Raw genomic sequence first — 14,804 nt, forward strand, 5'->3', positions numbered from 1 at the left:
CACACGGTGCAGCCAAAAAAAACAAAAACAAAAACAAAAACTCTGTTTTGGGCTTCCCTGGTGGCGCAGTGGTTAAGAATCCGCCTGCCAATGCAGGGGACACGGGTTCAAGCCCTGGTTCGGGAAGATCCCACATGCCGTGGAGCAACTGAGCCTGTGCTCTAGAGCCCGCGAGCCACAACTACTGAACCTGTGTGCCACACGTACTAAAGCCCGTACGCCTGGAGCCCGTGCTCCGCAACAAGAGGAGCCACCACAATAAGAAACCTGTGCACCGCAACGAAGAGTGGCCCCCACTCGCCACAACTAGAGAAAGCCTGTGTGCAGCAACAAAGACCCAATGCAGCCAAAAATTAATAAATTAAAAAACAAACAAAAAAACTCTGTTTTGGGCTTCCCTGGTGGCGCAGTGGTTGAGAGTCCGCCTGCCGATGCAGGGGACACATGTTTGTGCCCCGGTCTGGGAAGATCCCACATGCCGCGGAGCGGCTGGGCCCGTGAGCCATGGCCGCTGAGCCTGAGCATCCGGAGCCTGTGCTCCGCAACGGGAGAGGCCACAGCAGTGAGAGGCCCGCATACCGCAAAAAAAAAAAAAAAAAAACTGTTTTAACTTTTTAAGAAATATCAAACTGTTTTCCAAAGCATCTGCAACATTCCACATTCTTAGCAGCAACCTATGAGGAGCCCAATTTCTCCACATCCTCATCAATACCTGTTACTGTACACCTTTTTTATTACAGTCATCCTACTGAATATGAAGTGTTATTTTATTGTGGTCTTGATGTTATGACTTTTCATTTAAATAATAATCTTTAAAAAATCACAAGCATATATGGAGTCATTTGGTGTACTTTTTGGTACACTTTTTGGTATTATGTGTTATTAATGTATTTAACCTATGACATTAAATGTTACTATTAAATGAGTGATACATGCATGTAGAAATTAAAATTCAAACAATAAAAAGTAAGTCTCTCCCCACTGAGTTCTCCTCATTAGAGATAACTACTTTTGACCATTCTGCTTTTAATTCTAGTGGTTACCTCCATAACTCTAAATTATTTGACTCCTAATCACTAAATTTAATCTCCATAACTTATTTCTTCATAACATTTATTGCCATATAATACGCAATTTCTTTCACTTCTCTGTTTATTGTCAGTCTCCTTCACTAGAGTGAAAGCCCCACGAGGACAGTGACTATTCCCTTTTCTGCTCACTGCTGCACCTCAGCACCTGGAATGGGGCCTGGCACATAAAAGGTAGTCAATACATTTATATTAAATTAAGGAGTAAGTATCTACTTCTTGATTTATCTAAATCTTTAAATACATTTTCTTGAGTCTCTCCCCATAAAAGGTGAAGAATTTTGTTCATAACCCTCTTTTTTTCCCAATTTTTGTTGAATTATAGTTTACTTTTAGTTTTCTAATGGTTATCTTTATAATTTTAACTAATATACCTTAACTTTCCTCCATAAAATTTAAACTCAACCTCCCACCACCATCTCAGTATATGATGAGGAACAGAGAGTTCCAATACACCCAGCTACCTCACATCAATGACCTACACCGTTACTTTTACATTGTATAGGTATGTGACATTTATTTTCTGATCTATAACTGTCTTTTCTTTGTCTACAAATCAAATCTGAAGACAGAAAGCCAATAAATAGTTTACAATATGATGATAACATAAACAACACTCACTGCAGAACCAAGTAGTAATTGGAACTACAGAGAACACACAATTCCATTTGTTCCCTTCCAAGGATTTACTACAATTTACAATTACCCTCTTTACATGTTGTCTGTATTTATTACACCATACTCTATGAAAATAGGATTTTTATACACACACACACCCTTGTTCATTACTGTATCATGCACAGCCCTTACTACTATACCTGGCACACAGTATGCATTCAATAAGTACATGTTTGTAAACAGATGAATAGATTTGTGGAAGGAAGGGGAGGGGAGAAAAGAAGAGGGAAGGTCAGATCATCAAGGATACCAAAGCCAATCTACTTTAGACATTAAGCATCTTTATACAACATCCATCCTCCAGCATCAACCTGAGACAGAGTTAAAGTGGAAGGAAATGAATCTACATACCCTATGAGATCTATCAGTCAAGCAAATGTCAACTAAACATTAAGTTAGAATTTTTTAAAAAGTGGTATCCTGTTTCTGTAATTATAAAATTTTTATTGCTTTTAATAACTCATTTCTCCTATTTTTAAAACCCTTCTATACATGGGTGCAGGAAGGAGGGGGGGATTTTGAGTTTTTCTCCCTTAGTTCTTCAGTACAGTTCCTTCTGAAAAACTTCAATCTTAACTGCTATAAGAAAAGTGCTTTTTCTTTGAATTGAGTTGAATATTTTAAAACGCTGTATTTCAACTTTTTTTTTATTGAAGTACAGTTGATTTACAATATTGTGTTAGCTTCAGGTGTACAGCACAGTGCTTCAGTTTATATATACATACATATATACATATTCTTTTCCTGTATAGGTTATTACAAAATACTGAGTGGAGTTCCCTATGCTATACAGCAGGTCCTTGTTGGTTATCTATTTTATATACAGTAGTGTGCACATGTTAATCCCAAACTCCTAACTTATTCCTCCCCCCCAACATTTTTAAGATTCTGTTCATTTTGTTAAAGGGTTAAATATGTCACTAGGGACAAGAAATGTGCTGCTATCTTAAGTCCTCTATGAAAAGATTAACAATAGACCAAAATTTTTAAATCCAATTCAAGTAAAATTTTGCAGAATCTATCAAATTTTAAATGTGTATACCCTCTGACCTAGAAGTCTCGCTTTTAAAATTATTCTCTGTGAGACATATTTCACAAGTTTAAAGATATATGTGCAATGACGTTCAATTATTGATTATTTTGTGCCAGCAAAAAAGAGACAACTTAAATTTCCACCAAGAGACTGGTTAGATAAATTATATCTCCACACTATAAAATAGAATACAGCTGTGAACAAAAATTTTAAGTAAATCTCTATATCTGACAATCTCTATAAAGACATCTATGACATACCGTGAGGTGGGAAAGAAAGCAAGTTACAGAAGAACTGTATAATACAATCTCATCAGTAGACAAAAGTATAGACATGTATGTTGGCAAACACACAGAAATGATTTGGATAGCAAGAAGCTATTTCTGAAAGGTCATATAGAGCTACTTTTTCCCTTGTATATATAGGCACTTCTTTTTTTCTTTTCTTTTTCAACTGTTTTAACAGTGAGCATGTATTACTTTTACTCACACACAAAGTCTCCCTACAACTAAGGGCTTCAATAAGCCCCTCAACCATTCAACACTATAATATGGTAATGAATGGGCTAGGCCCCTTACTAGGAGGTTAAAAACAACCCTACAAGTTAAAGGAAGCACAGATGTCTCTGCTTCCACCCTCAGCATGTAGCGTATCAGTTTTGTTAACACAAGACATCAGGTTGTATGATCTTAATCTGATTCTCCTGGAGACCAAAAAGTATAGAACTGTGAGGCTAAAGCAGCACAGTTTTGATGACATATCAACAAGAAAGAGCACCTCTGCAAGGAGCAGCCATGACACACCTGTCACAGTTGCTGTTTCATTCTTTTTTAGGGAAGGGTGAGAAGGTTGAGTAACTCAGTTACAATCAAGGTAATTGTGGTTTTTAATAATTGTTATCAATCATTTAATCAAGTTAATTGTAAGGTCTATCAAAGTTCTCACCATGACAAATATCTTGTCAAGCAGATACTTAAAGCAAACACAAGGTTATTTATTAATCACAGTTGTTCTCTACTTACATCAGCAACTTGAGCTACTTAGTTCAAAAGAGCCAGGTTCTAGGTTGTGTAGCCTTCCCCAATGACTCCGGTCCTCACTGCTATCTGATTTCTAAAAATCCTAAAATATTAAATTGTTTGGATGGTAGTTACATTGTCTTCCATTTTATACCACATCTCATACTACATTACGATCAATTCAACAAATCCTACCAGACTGATTAAACTGAACAAATACACTGAATAGACACACATGTTCCCAACCACGTATCTCAATTCTAAAAATCTCTGAAAACCCCAAAATTTTGTAACTAATTTGGTGACAACATCACATCTGAACTCATACTGAAATACCAATGTGTTTGATGAAGGAATTGGAGGGTGTCCCCCACCTTGCTTGGAAAGTTAGATAATATATAGTATACGCATCACATCACCTTTCTAAAATCTGAAAAATTCTGAATTCTGGCCCAAAATATCTTGGATACAGACCTGTGTTATTGGATAAGAGTAAACATTCACATCACTGTTGGCAAAGACGTTTATAACCAGCGAGAGCTGTGCAAAACGTTTTTAACTCTACAATTATTTATTAAACTAGGTAGTGAGTGCACAGATATTTATTAATTAGACAATTCTATCTTTCTGCATGTCTGAAACATTTCATAAATTTAAAAGTTTAAGTGAAAAATTATAAGTACCCAGTGTTTCATTTTCTTCCTTAAAATAATAAAAGCATTTGTATCGAAAGTGTTTATTTTCATCCTTAAAAAAATAAGAGCACTTGGGAAGCAGCAAGTTTGAAAATGGTTAAGGGTCTTAAAAACATTCATATCTTTTGATCCAATAATTCCAAAAACAGGAAACCCACCTATTTAAATGACCCAAAATGTAGAGAAAACCAGCTACATTATGACTTATGATATACAAGCTTTACTAGTACTCATTCAGTTGGAAAATGTTTAAGTGAAATCTTTATGATTTAACATGCCATCTACAAAAAACATTTATAACCAGTTTGTCATAAAAAGTTTATAATACAGTAAGTGAAAGTGGATACACATTTTGACATACAGCATACTCTCAATTTTGAAAATACAGTTGACCCGTGAACAACACAGGTTTAAACCTCACGGGTCCACTTACATATGGATTTTTTTTTCAACAGTAAATGCTACAATATTACACAACACATGGATGGCTAAATCTGCGGACATGGAGGAATCCCTGTCATGGAGGGCCAACTGTAAGTTATACACAGATTTTCGACTGCAGGGAGGGTCAGAGGCCCCCACTGGTTCAAGGATCAACTGTATACATATAAGCATAGCAAAAAGAATGGTAGGAAATCTTTCTTCTTAACAGTTGCCAAAATTTTCCAAAAGGAAAGAAAAAAAATGTTTAAAAAGAAACAATCTTTAAGCCACTGTAAATTAAGGTGAACATTTCTTCCTTTTGGACCTGGTGTCAAAAAACCTGCCCAGCACAGCACTTCTGTGAAAGCCCGCGTGCAGCAACAAAGACCCAACGCAGGCAAAAATAAATAAATTAAATAAACAAATTTACTTTTTAAAAAAAGTCACAATTCCTTCCTCTTTGACCTAGTAGAGTCCATTTTTCTCCTCTTTGTTACCATGCTTCCCTGAATACCATGAATTACCAAGGGGTTTTTTTCATCATAATCCCTTACATGTTTGTACCCAAATGTAGAATTATAGACTCTTAAATTCTATAGATTTAGCCCAGAATACAATGAAATGATAAATTTAAAAGTATCCAAAGCAATTCAAGCAGAATTCACCAGTTCCTGGAATAACCAAGAAAAAGAACGCGGCCATAATACATTTCAAGGTTCCAGAATTAAAACAGTTTTTCTACTACAAAGTCCACTTAAGTGAAACGTTACAAGAGAAATACCATGTTACACTGCACATTAAAAAAAAAACAAAATATCATTGTATAAGGCATTTAACATAGTGTGTGGACCATAATGAGCAGTCATCAGTATGAATAATAGCTGTATTTCCTCTATTTTAAGATATACTTTTCTTCATAATTTAAAGTTTCAGAAATTGGGATTCAGCTCATAACAACATGTAAAATTACAATAGGGTTTTTTCCCTAAAAAAAAGAATAAATTATTAAATTGATGGTACACTCCACAAAAAATGGCAACTAAGAAATGAGGAGACAGGCACTATACATGGTAAATACTTGCCATGAATACTTCCTTTAACCCTTCTGGCAAACCTTTCAGGAGAGAGATTTTATCACCCCATTTCTAGATGAGGAGACTACGGCTTAGAAAGGCTCAGTAAGTTGCCCAAGATCACACATCTGACTCTAAACTCAGACTCTCAACCACTGCAATGTGCTGCATTCTCATTTACTATTTTACTCTCACCAGATAGATTTACAGATTTCTTTTTTTTTTTTTTTTTTGCGGTATGCGGGCCTCTCACTGCTGTGGCCTCTCCCGTTGCGGAGCACAGGCTCCGGACGCGCAGGCTCAGCGGCCCAGCCTCTCCGCGGCATGTGGGATCTTCCCGGACCGGGGCACGAACCCGTGTCCCCTGCATCGGCAGGCAGACTCCCAACCACTGCGCCACCAGGGAAGCCCCAGATTTCTTTTTTTAGTGGAGCACAGAGAACTTAATATTGGGCTGTCCTAAATCAAGCTTGTTTTTTTATCTCCACATTCCTCACAGTCCCCACCATCTACCTGTCTATTCCTACACCTCTTACCTGAGCTCCAGACCTGAATTTCCAACTATCAAGTTGGAATGCAACTGATTATTCCAGAGCTGCACTGTCCAATGGTAGCCGCTAGCCACATGCGGCTGTTGAGCGCTTGAAACGTGCTAGTGAGGCTGAGGAGCTGAATTTTTAATATTATTTTATTGTAATTAAAAGTTAAATGTAAAAACTGGTAATTTAGTTACTGAAAATTTTAAGCATGTTTGAAACAAGTTGGATATGTGAATCTATTTTTTCAACTGTAAATTTTTATGAACTCTAAATACAGATCAAGTATTTCTGATACAATCTTTGCATCTGAATTAAGATATGCTATAAAAGTATACAATTGATTTTAAATACTTAGTATGAAGAAATAATGTAAAATGGCTCATTAATAGTTTTTTAAATGACATGTTTCAACATGTTGAAAATGACATTTTGGATGCACTGGGTTAAATAAAATATATTATAAAATTATGAAATCTAACCATTTCTTCTTACTCTATAATGTGGCCACTCAAATTTTCATTACGTAAGTGGCTCATACTACATGTCTACTGGACAGTACCCTTCCTAGAGATTCCTGTTGCCCTCACCACAGCCATCAATAGCTCAATGAATGGCATCACCATCCCTCTAGGGCAGTGCTGTCCTACAGAACCTTCTCTGTTCATGAAAGTGTTGCATATCTGATGATGACTGGATGGTGGTGGTGATAATTGTTTCTGACTCACAGAATCCCTAGGTTATTGTGGAGACAGAGTTCTTAGGAGACTGGAGAATACCACCTATTATTTTGACTTTCCTCTGGGCGAAGAGGTAGTCGGTACCAAAAATTGCAGACCAGGGTTAAGCAGCAAAACTTTCTGTGACAATGACAATGTTCTATATCTGCACCATCCGATACAGACGCCACGAGTCCCATTTGGCTACTGAGTACATGAAATACGGCTAGTGCACCTGAAGAACTAAATTTTAAATCTTAATTCATTTAAATCAGTTTAAATTTAAATACCCATATATAATGGCTACTGTATCAGGCAGCACTGCTTCTAACCTACCTGCTCCATCTGGAAGTCTGGAAGTCACCTTAGTCTCCTGCCTCACCACCAACTGCCCCTTCTCCCACGAAAGTATACACACACACACACACACACACACACACACACACACAGATATTCAATTAGCCAGCCCTGTGTTCTTTAAAGCTTTCATTTCGGTATGCTTCTCTACCACCACTGTCACTACTTTCTTTTTCAGTCTTTAACAAGATTAAGGCCACAGCCTCCTAGTTGGCCTCCTCACTTAGCCTCCTCCTACCCACTCCCTGTAAAATGTAAATAAAATTTGTTATTTCCTTTACACGAAAGTCTCCAAAGTCTTGGCATTTCCCCAAGGTAAAACTCTAGACTCTAACATGATCGACAAAGCCCTCCATGATCCAAGCCCCATTTCCAGCCTCATCTTTCACCACTCCCGTCCACCTCCCAATTCTTGCTCATATCGTTAACCCTCATCATGCTCTATTAAAACTGCCTGTGTACTTGTCTCCTTCAATGTCTCTAGCATCCTGAGAGCAGAGACAGTGTCTCAAAAATTATATTGCTAAGACAGAGCACAATACACAGTACACAAATGAAGCATACTAGAGTTTCTATAAATATTTTTTGAATGAGGGAAGAAAAGGGAAAAGAGAAAAACAAGGAAACAGATGTGTACTCTGGGACAACTATGAAAATAAAAAATTTGTAAAGCGGATATTTTTGCTATATTATTTGAAAGAATTTTAATATGAATTTAAGTAAAGATTCAACCCCTAATTTCAAGGAAATCCTGATTGGTGCTTTTAAGAAAGGCATATAAAAAACTTGCTATGTAGAAATACATACTATATTATCTGCATTTGTGAGTTTAAACCTAAAGAATAATTTATATCCATTTTTTTTCTTTTTTAATATTTACTTTTATTTATTTATTTGGTTGCGCTGGGTCTTAGTTGCGGCAGGCATGCTCCTTAGTTGCAGCTCACCGGCTCCTTAGTTGTGTCATGCGAACTCTTGGTTGTGGGATCTAGTTCCCTGACCAGGCATCGAACCCAGGCCCCCTGCACTGGGAGGGTGGAGTCTTATCCACTGTACCACCAGGGAAGTCCCTATATCCATATTCAATTAACTTATTTTCAGTAACCAGGAATATAGATAGAAATTGCTGCTCTATTAAAATCAAGAAATGCTAAGCCTAAGCAGTACTCCAATTATTTCAGAATGGATTCAGAAACTTGGCAATACTAGAAAATTAACAGCAAACCACTAGAAAAACCACCAGAAAAATCAAGTGAAAGGTCCAATAACACCACTTTCAATAACTTCTTCTACTTTATAACTTTCTACTTATGCATGGGAGAAAAATATCAAGCAAAATTCAGCCTAAATTTGATACAGCAGTTTAGAAAGGGATGCAAAACTGTCTGAAATATTCGAAATTATCTGCCACTAATGAAAGCGAAGTGAATACTGCCATGAGGGTAGAAAAGTCACCTGTGTGGCATCTGAAGGGATGGGTCCTGAAAGATCTGAAGGGATGTACGCAAAAAGACTGCTGCAAAACACAGCTACTTTTTGTTTCAGAAGAAATCCTGAGCCTCTCGGATCTTTAATAACTTCTTACTGATTAATCATAAGTTCAACTTAGTCTTTCTTCCTTGAAAGAAAAGGTCAGCAACAGTAAATTCTATATGTATGAGGAGAAAAATCATACATATACATAACACAAGGGGAAAAAGTCAGGTAGAAATCAATTTTAAAACCTGTGTAATCAACCACATTAACAGGTTAAAAGAAAAAAAGACTGTCTCAATAGATATGAAAATGTATCAGGTAGATTTTAACATTTATTAATGATTAAAAATATTAACAAATTAGGAAGAGAAGGAAACTATCTCAATCTAACAAAGGATAGGTGCAAAGGCAAATAAGTGTCTGTAGGGGAACAGGCACCTCTGCTGCTGCATGTCTGGTGACCTGTAGCATTCTGAGTCTAGGCAGAACGCTTCTGACCTCCTCCTGCCCCCCATGCACCACCCCCAGCCCCGCCCCACCACCCAGAACAGGAGAGGATGGGAGGCCTACAAGGGGCAGCTACCAGGCCATCTCCCACAGTTCCCCTCTCTCCCTTGGAGGCTGTCATGAGAGAGTTTCTCATTGCTGCCTGGAGTCTGATGAGGCAGGAGACTTTCAGCCCTACCCATCTCAGAACAGAGCTGTAGAATATGAAACCACGTAGGGGCAAATTAGAATGGGCTCCTTAGCAATAGGGCATCCCACAGCTCACGGTAGTCATCAGCAATGGTTTTGTTTTGGTGTCATCCTTTTTGGCCTATGGGACAAGAGTCATAGAGAGCTGGCACCTTTGGCTCCACTGCCCATGTAAGTGATAAACTGTCTAACCTGGAAGCGTTTGTTGTATCTATACCAGTCACATCAGTCAGGCCTTGGTCTTGGCCTTGGCCTTGCCTTGTCTTGTGTGTGTGTGCCTGACAACACCATACTTCACAGCGAAGAATTAGCTGCCCCAGCAACCACTGATTTGCCTTTTCTAGAAATTTCATGTAAATAAAATTATAAATGGCAGTTTTTTCCCTGAGCGAAACATTTTTGAGGTTCATTTATGTTGCTAAATGTATCAGTAGTTGCTCCTTCTTATTACTCAGTAGTATTCCATTATATGAATATACTGTATTTTGCTTATCAGCTCATCAGTTGATGGACATTTGGATGGCTTCTGAGATTTGCTATTAAGAATAATGCTGCTATGGATATCTGCACACAAGCCTTTGTGTGGACATATGTTTTCATTTCTCTTGGCTATAGATACCTGAGTTGAATGGTTGAGGACATACAGTAAATACATGTTTAATTTAAGAAATTACCAAACTGTTTTCCAAAATGAGTGTAATATTTAACATTTCTACCAACAATGTATAAGAATCTCAGTTTCTCCACATCCTTGCTAATACTTGGTACTTCAATCTTTTGACTTTACCATTCTAGTGGGTATGCAGTGGCAATATACTGTGGTTTTAATTTGCATTTTCCTAATGAATAATGATGGTGAGCATCTTTTTCAAGTGCTTACTGCCATCAATATATCTTCTTTGGTAAAGTGCCTATGCAAATCTTTTGCCCATTTTGGGGGGGTGATGTTTATCTTTTTTTTTTGTAAGAGTTCTTTAGATATTCTGAATGTTAAGTCCTTTACCAGATATATGATTTGCAACTATCCTCTCCTGATTTGTCTTTTGTATTTTCTTCATGAATTCTTTTGAAAAGCAAAATTTTCTAATTTTGATAAAAGCCAATTTATCAATATTTTTCTTTTATGAGTCATGTTTTTGGTGTCATATCTAACCCAAGGTCTCAAAGACTCTCCTATGCAGCGAGGCTTGAGGTTCATTTTTTTTTTGCATACTGAGATCTAACTGTTGTAGTACCCTTTGTTGAAAAGTCTATCCTTGCTTCCACTGAATTACCCTCCCACCTTTGTTGAAAATTAATTAACCATATATGTGTGTTTATATCTGGACTCTCTACTTAATTCCATTGATGTCTATATGTCTCTATGCTGATACCACTCCTGTTACTGACCATGACAGTCGCTGACAGACAATTAATGTCAAGACATTCCTGGAAAAACACAAGGTGGGAGCACTTACTCTACCAGGTATGAAGACTTACTATAAAGCTATAGTAACTAAGACGGACTGGCACTGGACCGAGATAGAGAAACCAGTAGAACACAACAGAGAGCCTCAATTTATTACAAAGCAGTTGAAAAAGGAAGGAACTGTCAATAAATGATGCTGAGAAAATCAGGAACCAAACGGGAAAAAAATAAACCTCACAGCATATGCAAAAATCAATTATAGGCAGATCATGCTGCTATATGAGAAAGGTAACTTGCAGAAAATAACAAAAGAGTAACTTCATGACCTTAGAGTAGGAAAAGATTTCTTAAACAGGACATAAAAAGCACTAACCATATAAAGGAAAATATTAACTGGACTACACTAAAATTAAGAATCCAGTTCTTCAAAAGACACCATTAAGAGAACAAAACAGCAAGCCATAGAGTAGAGTGGAAATATTCCCGACACAAATAACCAAAGAAGGGCTCATTTCCAAAATACATAACTCCTATAAATTAATTAGAAAAAGAAAGAAAATCCAACAGAAAACTGAGCAAGATATCTGAATAAGCACTTCACGAAAGGTTCTCCAAATGACCAAAAGACAGAAAGGTATTTAACCTCATTTGTAACTGGTGAAATGCAAATTAAAACTATAAGATACCACTATAAATCAATCCACCAGAACGGCTGAAATTAATAACACTGACAATAATGGCAAGGATGTAGAACAAAAAGAAACTCTCAAATACTGCTTCAGGGCATGTAAGTTTGTACAACTACATAGGAATAGTTGGCACTTATCTAGTAAAACTGCACATATGCATACTCTATCACTGAGCACTTTTTTTTTTTTTTTGCGGTACGCGGGCCTCTCACTGCTGTGGCCTCTTCCGTTGCGGAGCACAGGCTCCGGATGCGCAGGCTCAGAGGCCATGGCTCACGGGCCCTGCCGCTCCGTGGCATGTGGGATCTTCCCGGACCAGGGCACGAACCTGTGTCCCCTGCATCAGCAGGCAGACTCTCAACCACTGCGCCACCAGGGAAGCCCCCTATCACTGAGCACTTTTATTCCTGGCTATGAAAGCATCAAAAATACATGCATCAAAAGACTTGTGTAATAACGGTCATAGTGGCATAATTCATAATGCCCCAAAACTGGAAACAACCTAAATATCCATCATTAAAATAATGAATAAGTTGTGATGAACAGAATACTATTTAGCAATGAAAATGACTAAACCACTGCTACACACAACAAATCTAAATCTCACAAAATGTTGAGTCAAAGAAGCCAGACATAAAAGAATATATACAACATGATTCTATGTATATAAAGTTGGAAAACAGATAAAACTAAATAATAGAATTATATGAAGAAAAGCAAGAAAATGATTCCTGTGAAAGTCAGGACAGTAGTTACCTTTATAGGGGAAGGAATGGGTTGTGATTGGTAAGGGGCAAAGAAAGTTTTTAGAACGCTGGCAAGGTCCTAATGTTTGACCTAGATGATGGTTATACCAGTGTTTATTCCATAAGTTTTCAAACTATACATTTGTTTTATACACTTTTCTCAATGTGTGTTACATTCAAGAAGGGCTTCAAGAGGGAATTAATTCCTTCAATTGATAAGTTATATTCCCATAATAAAATTATGTTTAAGGTCCAAACTTCTACTTCGTGAAATGTTTTCACAATTTCAGAGATGTTTAACTGAAGTTCAGACAATGAGTTACCTAATTTCCATGAAAAGGGCTTTTAAACAAAAAAGAAGGAAAAAATGAAAAGAATATATATACACACACATAAAGGGGCTGTCAGATGGAAACCATTGTCTATTCATCTCGCAGCACACCATATTAAAGAAAGCTAAAAGGAATACAAGGTTTAGCTTCATTCTGGGTGAACCACTAAAAATGAGAGTTCATATGGACTTCAGGTGACAGTGATGTGTTAATGAAAGTTCACCAGTTATAATAAATGTCCCACTCTGGTGGGAGACTGATAATGGGGGAGGCTATGCATGGATGGGGGCAGGGATTCTATGGGAAATCTCTACCTCCACTCAATTTTGCTGAAAACCTAAAGCTGCTCTAAAAAATAAACTCTTTAAAGTGTTCAAGAGTTGCTGTATCTCTAAAGCACAGCTCTGATCATGTGTCTCCTAATTAAAAACCTTCAATAGCTAGCAACACAGTATCTCAAGATTGGAAGGAACCTTAAAAATTACTCATTCAGTGCCTGGAACACAACAGGGGATGCAGTACCTCATAAAAACATTCACACCATCACTGGACAGCAATGACTTACAAAGTCCATAGGGAATAGTAAAATGGAAGGTTGCAGGAGAGGGAAAATCAAGAACACTACATGTATTTCTGGCTTGAACAACTGGTAGTGTCATTTAACAAATTAAGGAACATCAGAAAAGAGAGGAATCATACATTTAGTTTTGGATGTGCTGAGTGTAAGGGGCATCCAAGTGGAAATACTGGATAACAATAGCCCTTAGACACAAAAGAGGTAAAAGCTGAAGACAGAAAAATGAATACTCAGCATACAGATGAAAAATGAAATAGAAAATGAGATGAATATGACCCAGCAATCCCACTACTGGGCATATACCCTGAGAAAACCATAATTCAAAAAGAGTCACGTACCACAGTGTTCACTGAAGCACTGTTTACAATAGCCAGGACATGGAAGCAGCCTAAATGCCCATCGACAGATGAATGGATAAGGTGTGGCACATATGTTCAATGGAATATATTACTCAGCGATAAAAAAAAAAACGAAATTGAGTTATTTGTAGTGAGGTGGATGGACCTAGAGACTATCATACAGAGTGAAGTCAAGTCAGAAAGAGAAAAACAAATACCGTAGGCTAACACATATATATGGAACCTAAAAAAAAAGTTCTGAAGAACCTAGGGACAGGACAGGAATAAAGAAACAGACGTAGAGAATGGACTTGAGGACACGGGGAGGGGGAAGAGTAAGCTGGGACGAAGTGAGAGAGTGGCATGGACATATATACACTACCAAATGTAAAATAGATAGCTAGTGGGAAGCAGCTGCATCACACAGGGAGATCAGCTCGGTGCTTTGTGACCACCTAGCGGGGTGGGATAGGGAGGGTGGGAGGGAGATGCAAGAAGGAGGGGATATGGGGATATATGTATATGTATAGCTGATTCACTTTGTTATAAAGCAGCAACTAACACACCACTGTAAAGCAATTATACTCCAATAAAGATGTAAAAAAAATAAAAATAAAAGGTTTGTACTAAAAAAAAAAAAAAAGAAGGAAAATGAGATGAGCCAGAGAAATTCAAACATTTAATGAATGGTAGAGAAAGATTCAACAAAGGTGACTGGAAAGAGAGTCCAGAGAACCAGGAAGGAGAACAGAAGCATAATCTAAAGATCCCAAAAGAAGTGAGAGTTTTACAAAGGAAGGAGAAATCTACTGTGTCAAACACAGCTGTAGTGGGCAATCTTAAAAATGGCTCTGAATGATGTCTACCTCTGAGTATCCATGCTCTTGTGGAATCCTCTCTTGCCTGTGCCGGACCAAGTGA

At 37.5% G+C, this 14,804-nt stretch overlaps 1 protein-coding gene across 17 annotated transcripts in view; it reads right to left on the reverse strand.

Annotated features, from left to right (window-relative positions):
* Positions 1 to 14,804, reverse strand: part of ERC1 (ELKS/RAB6-interacting/CAST family member 1) — a 387,721-nt gene that overhangs the window by 365,982 nt on the left and 6,935 nt on the right. Inside the window, exon 1 of one of the 17 annotated variants that reach the window (XM_089919946.1) lies at positions 3,822 to 4,700. The exons of 15 other annotated variants lie outside the window; for them this stretch is intronic. The gene's annotated coding sequence lies outside the window, so the exon portion shown is untranslated. Of the gene's footprint in view, positions 1 to 3,821; positions 4,701 to 14,804 lie in introns of those variants that run through there. One more of the 17 variants, XM_089919956.1, reaches the window with a different exon arrangement.

The sequence above is a fragment of the Delphinapterus leucas genome, chromosome 11 (assembly GCF_059928025.1).
Source record: "Delphinapterus leucas isolate spDelLeu-1000000601 "Yukka" chromosome 11, BTC_Dleu_Yukka2, whole genome shotgun sequence".
Lineage (NCBI taxonomy): Eukaryota > Metazoa > Chordata > Mammalia > Artiodactyla > Monodontidae > Delphinapterus > Delphinapterus leucas.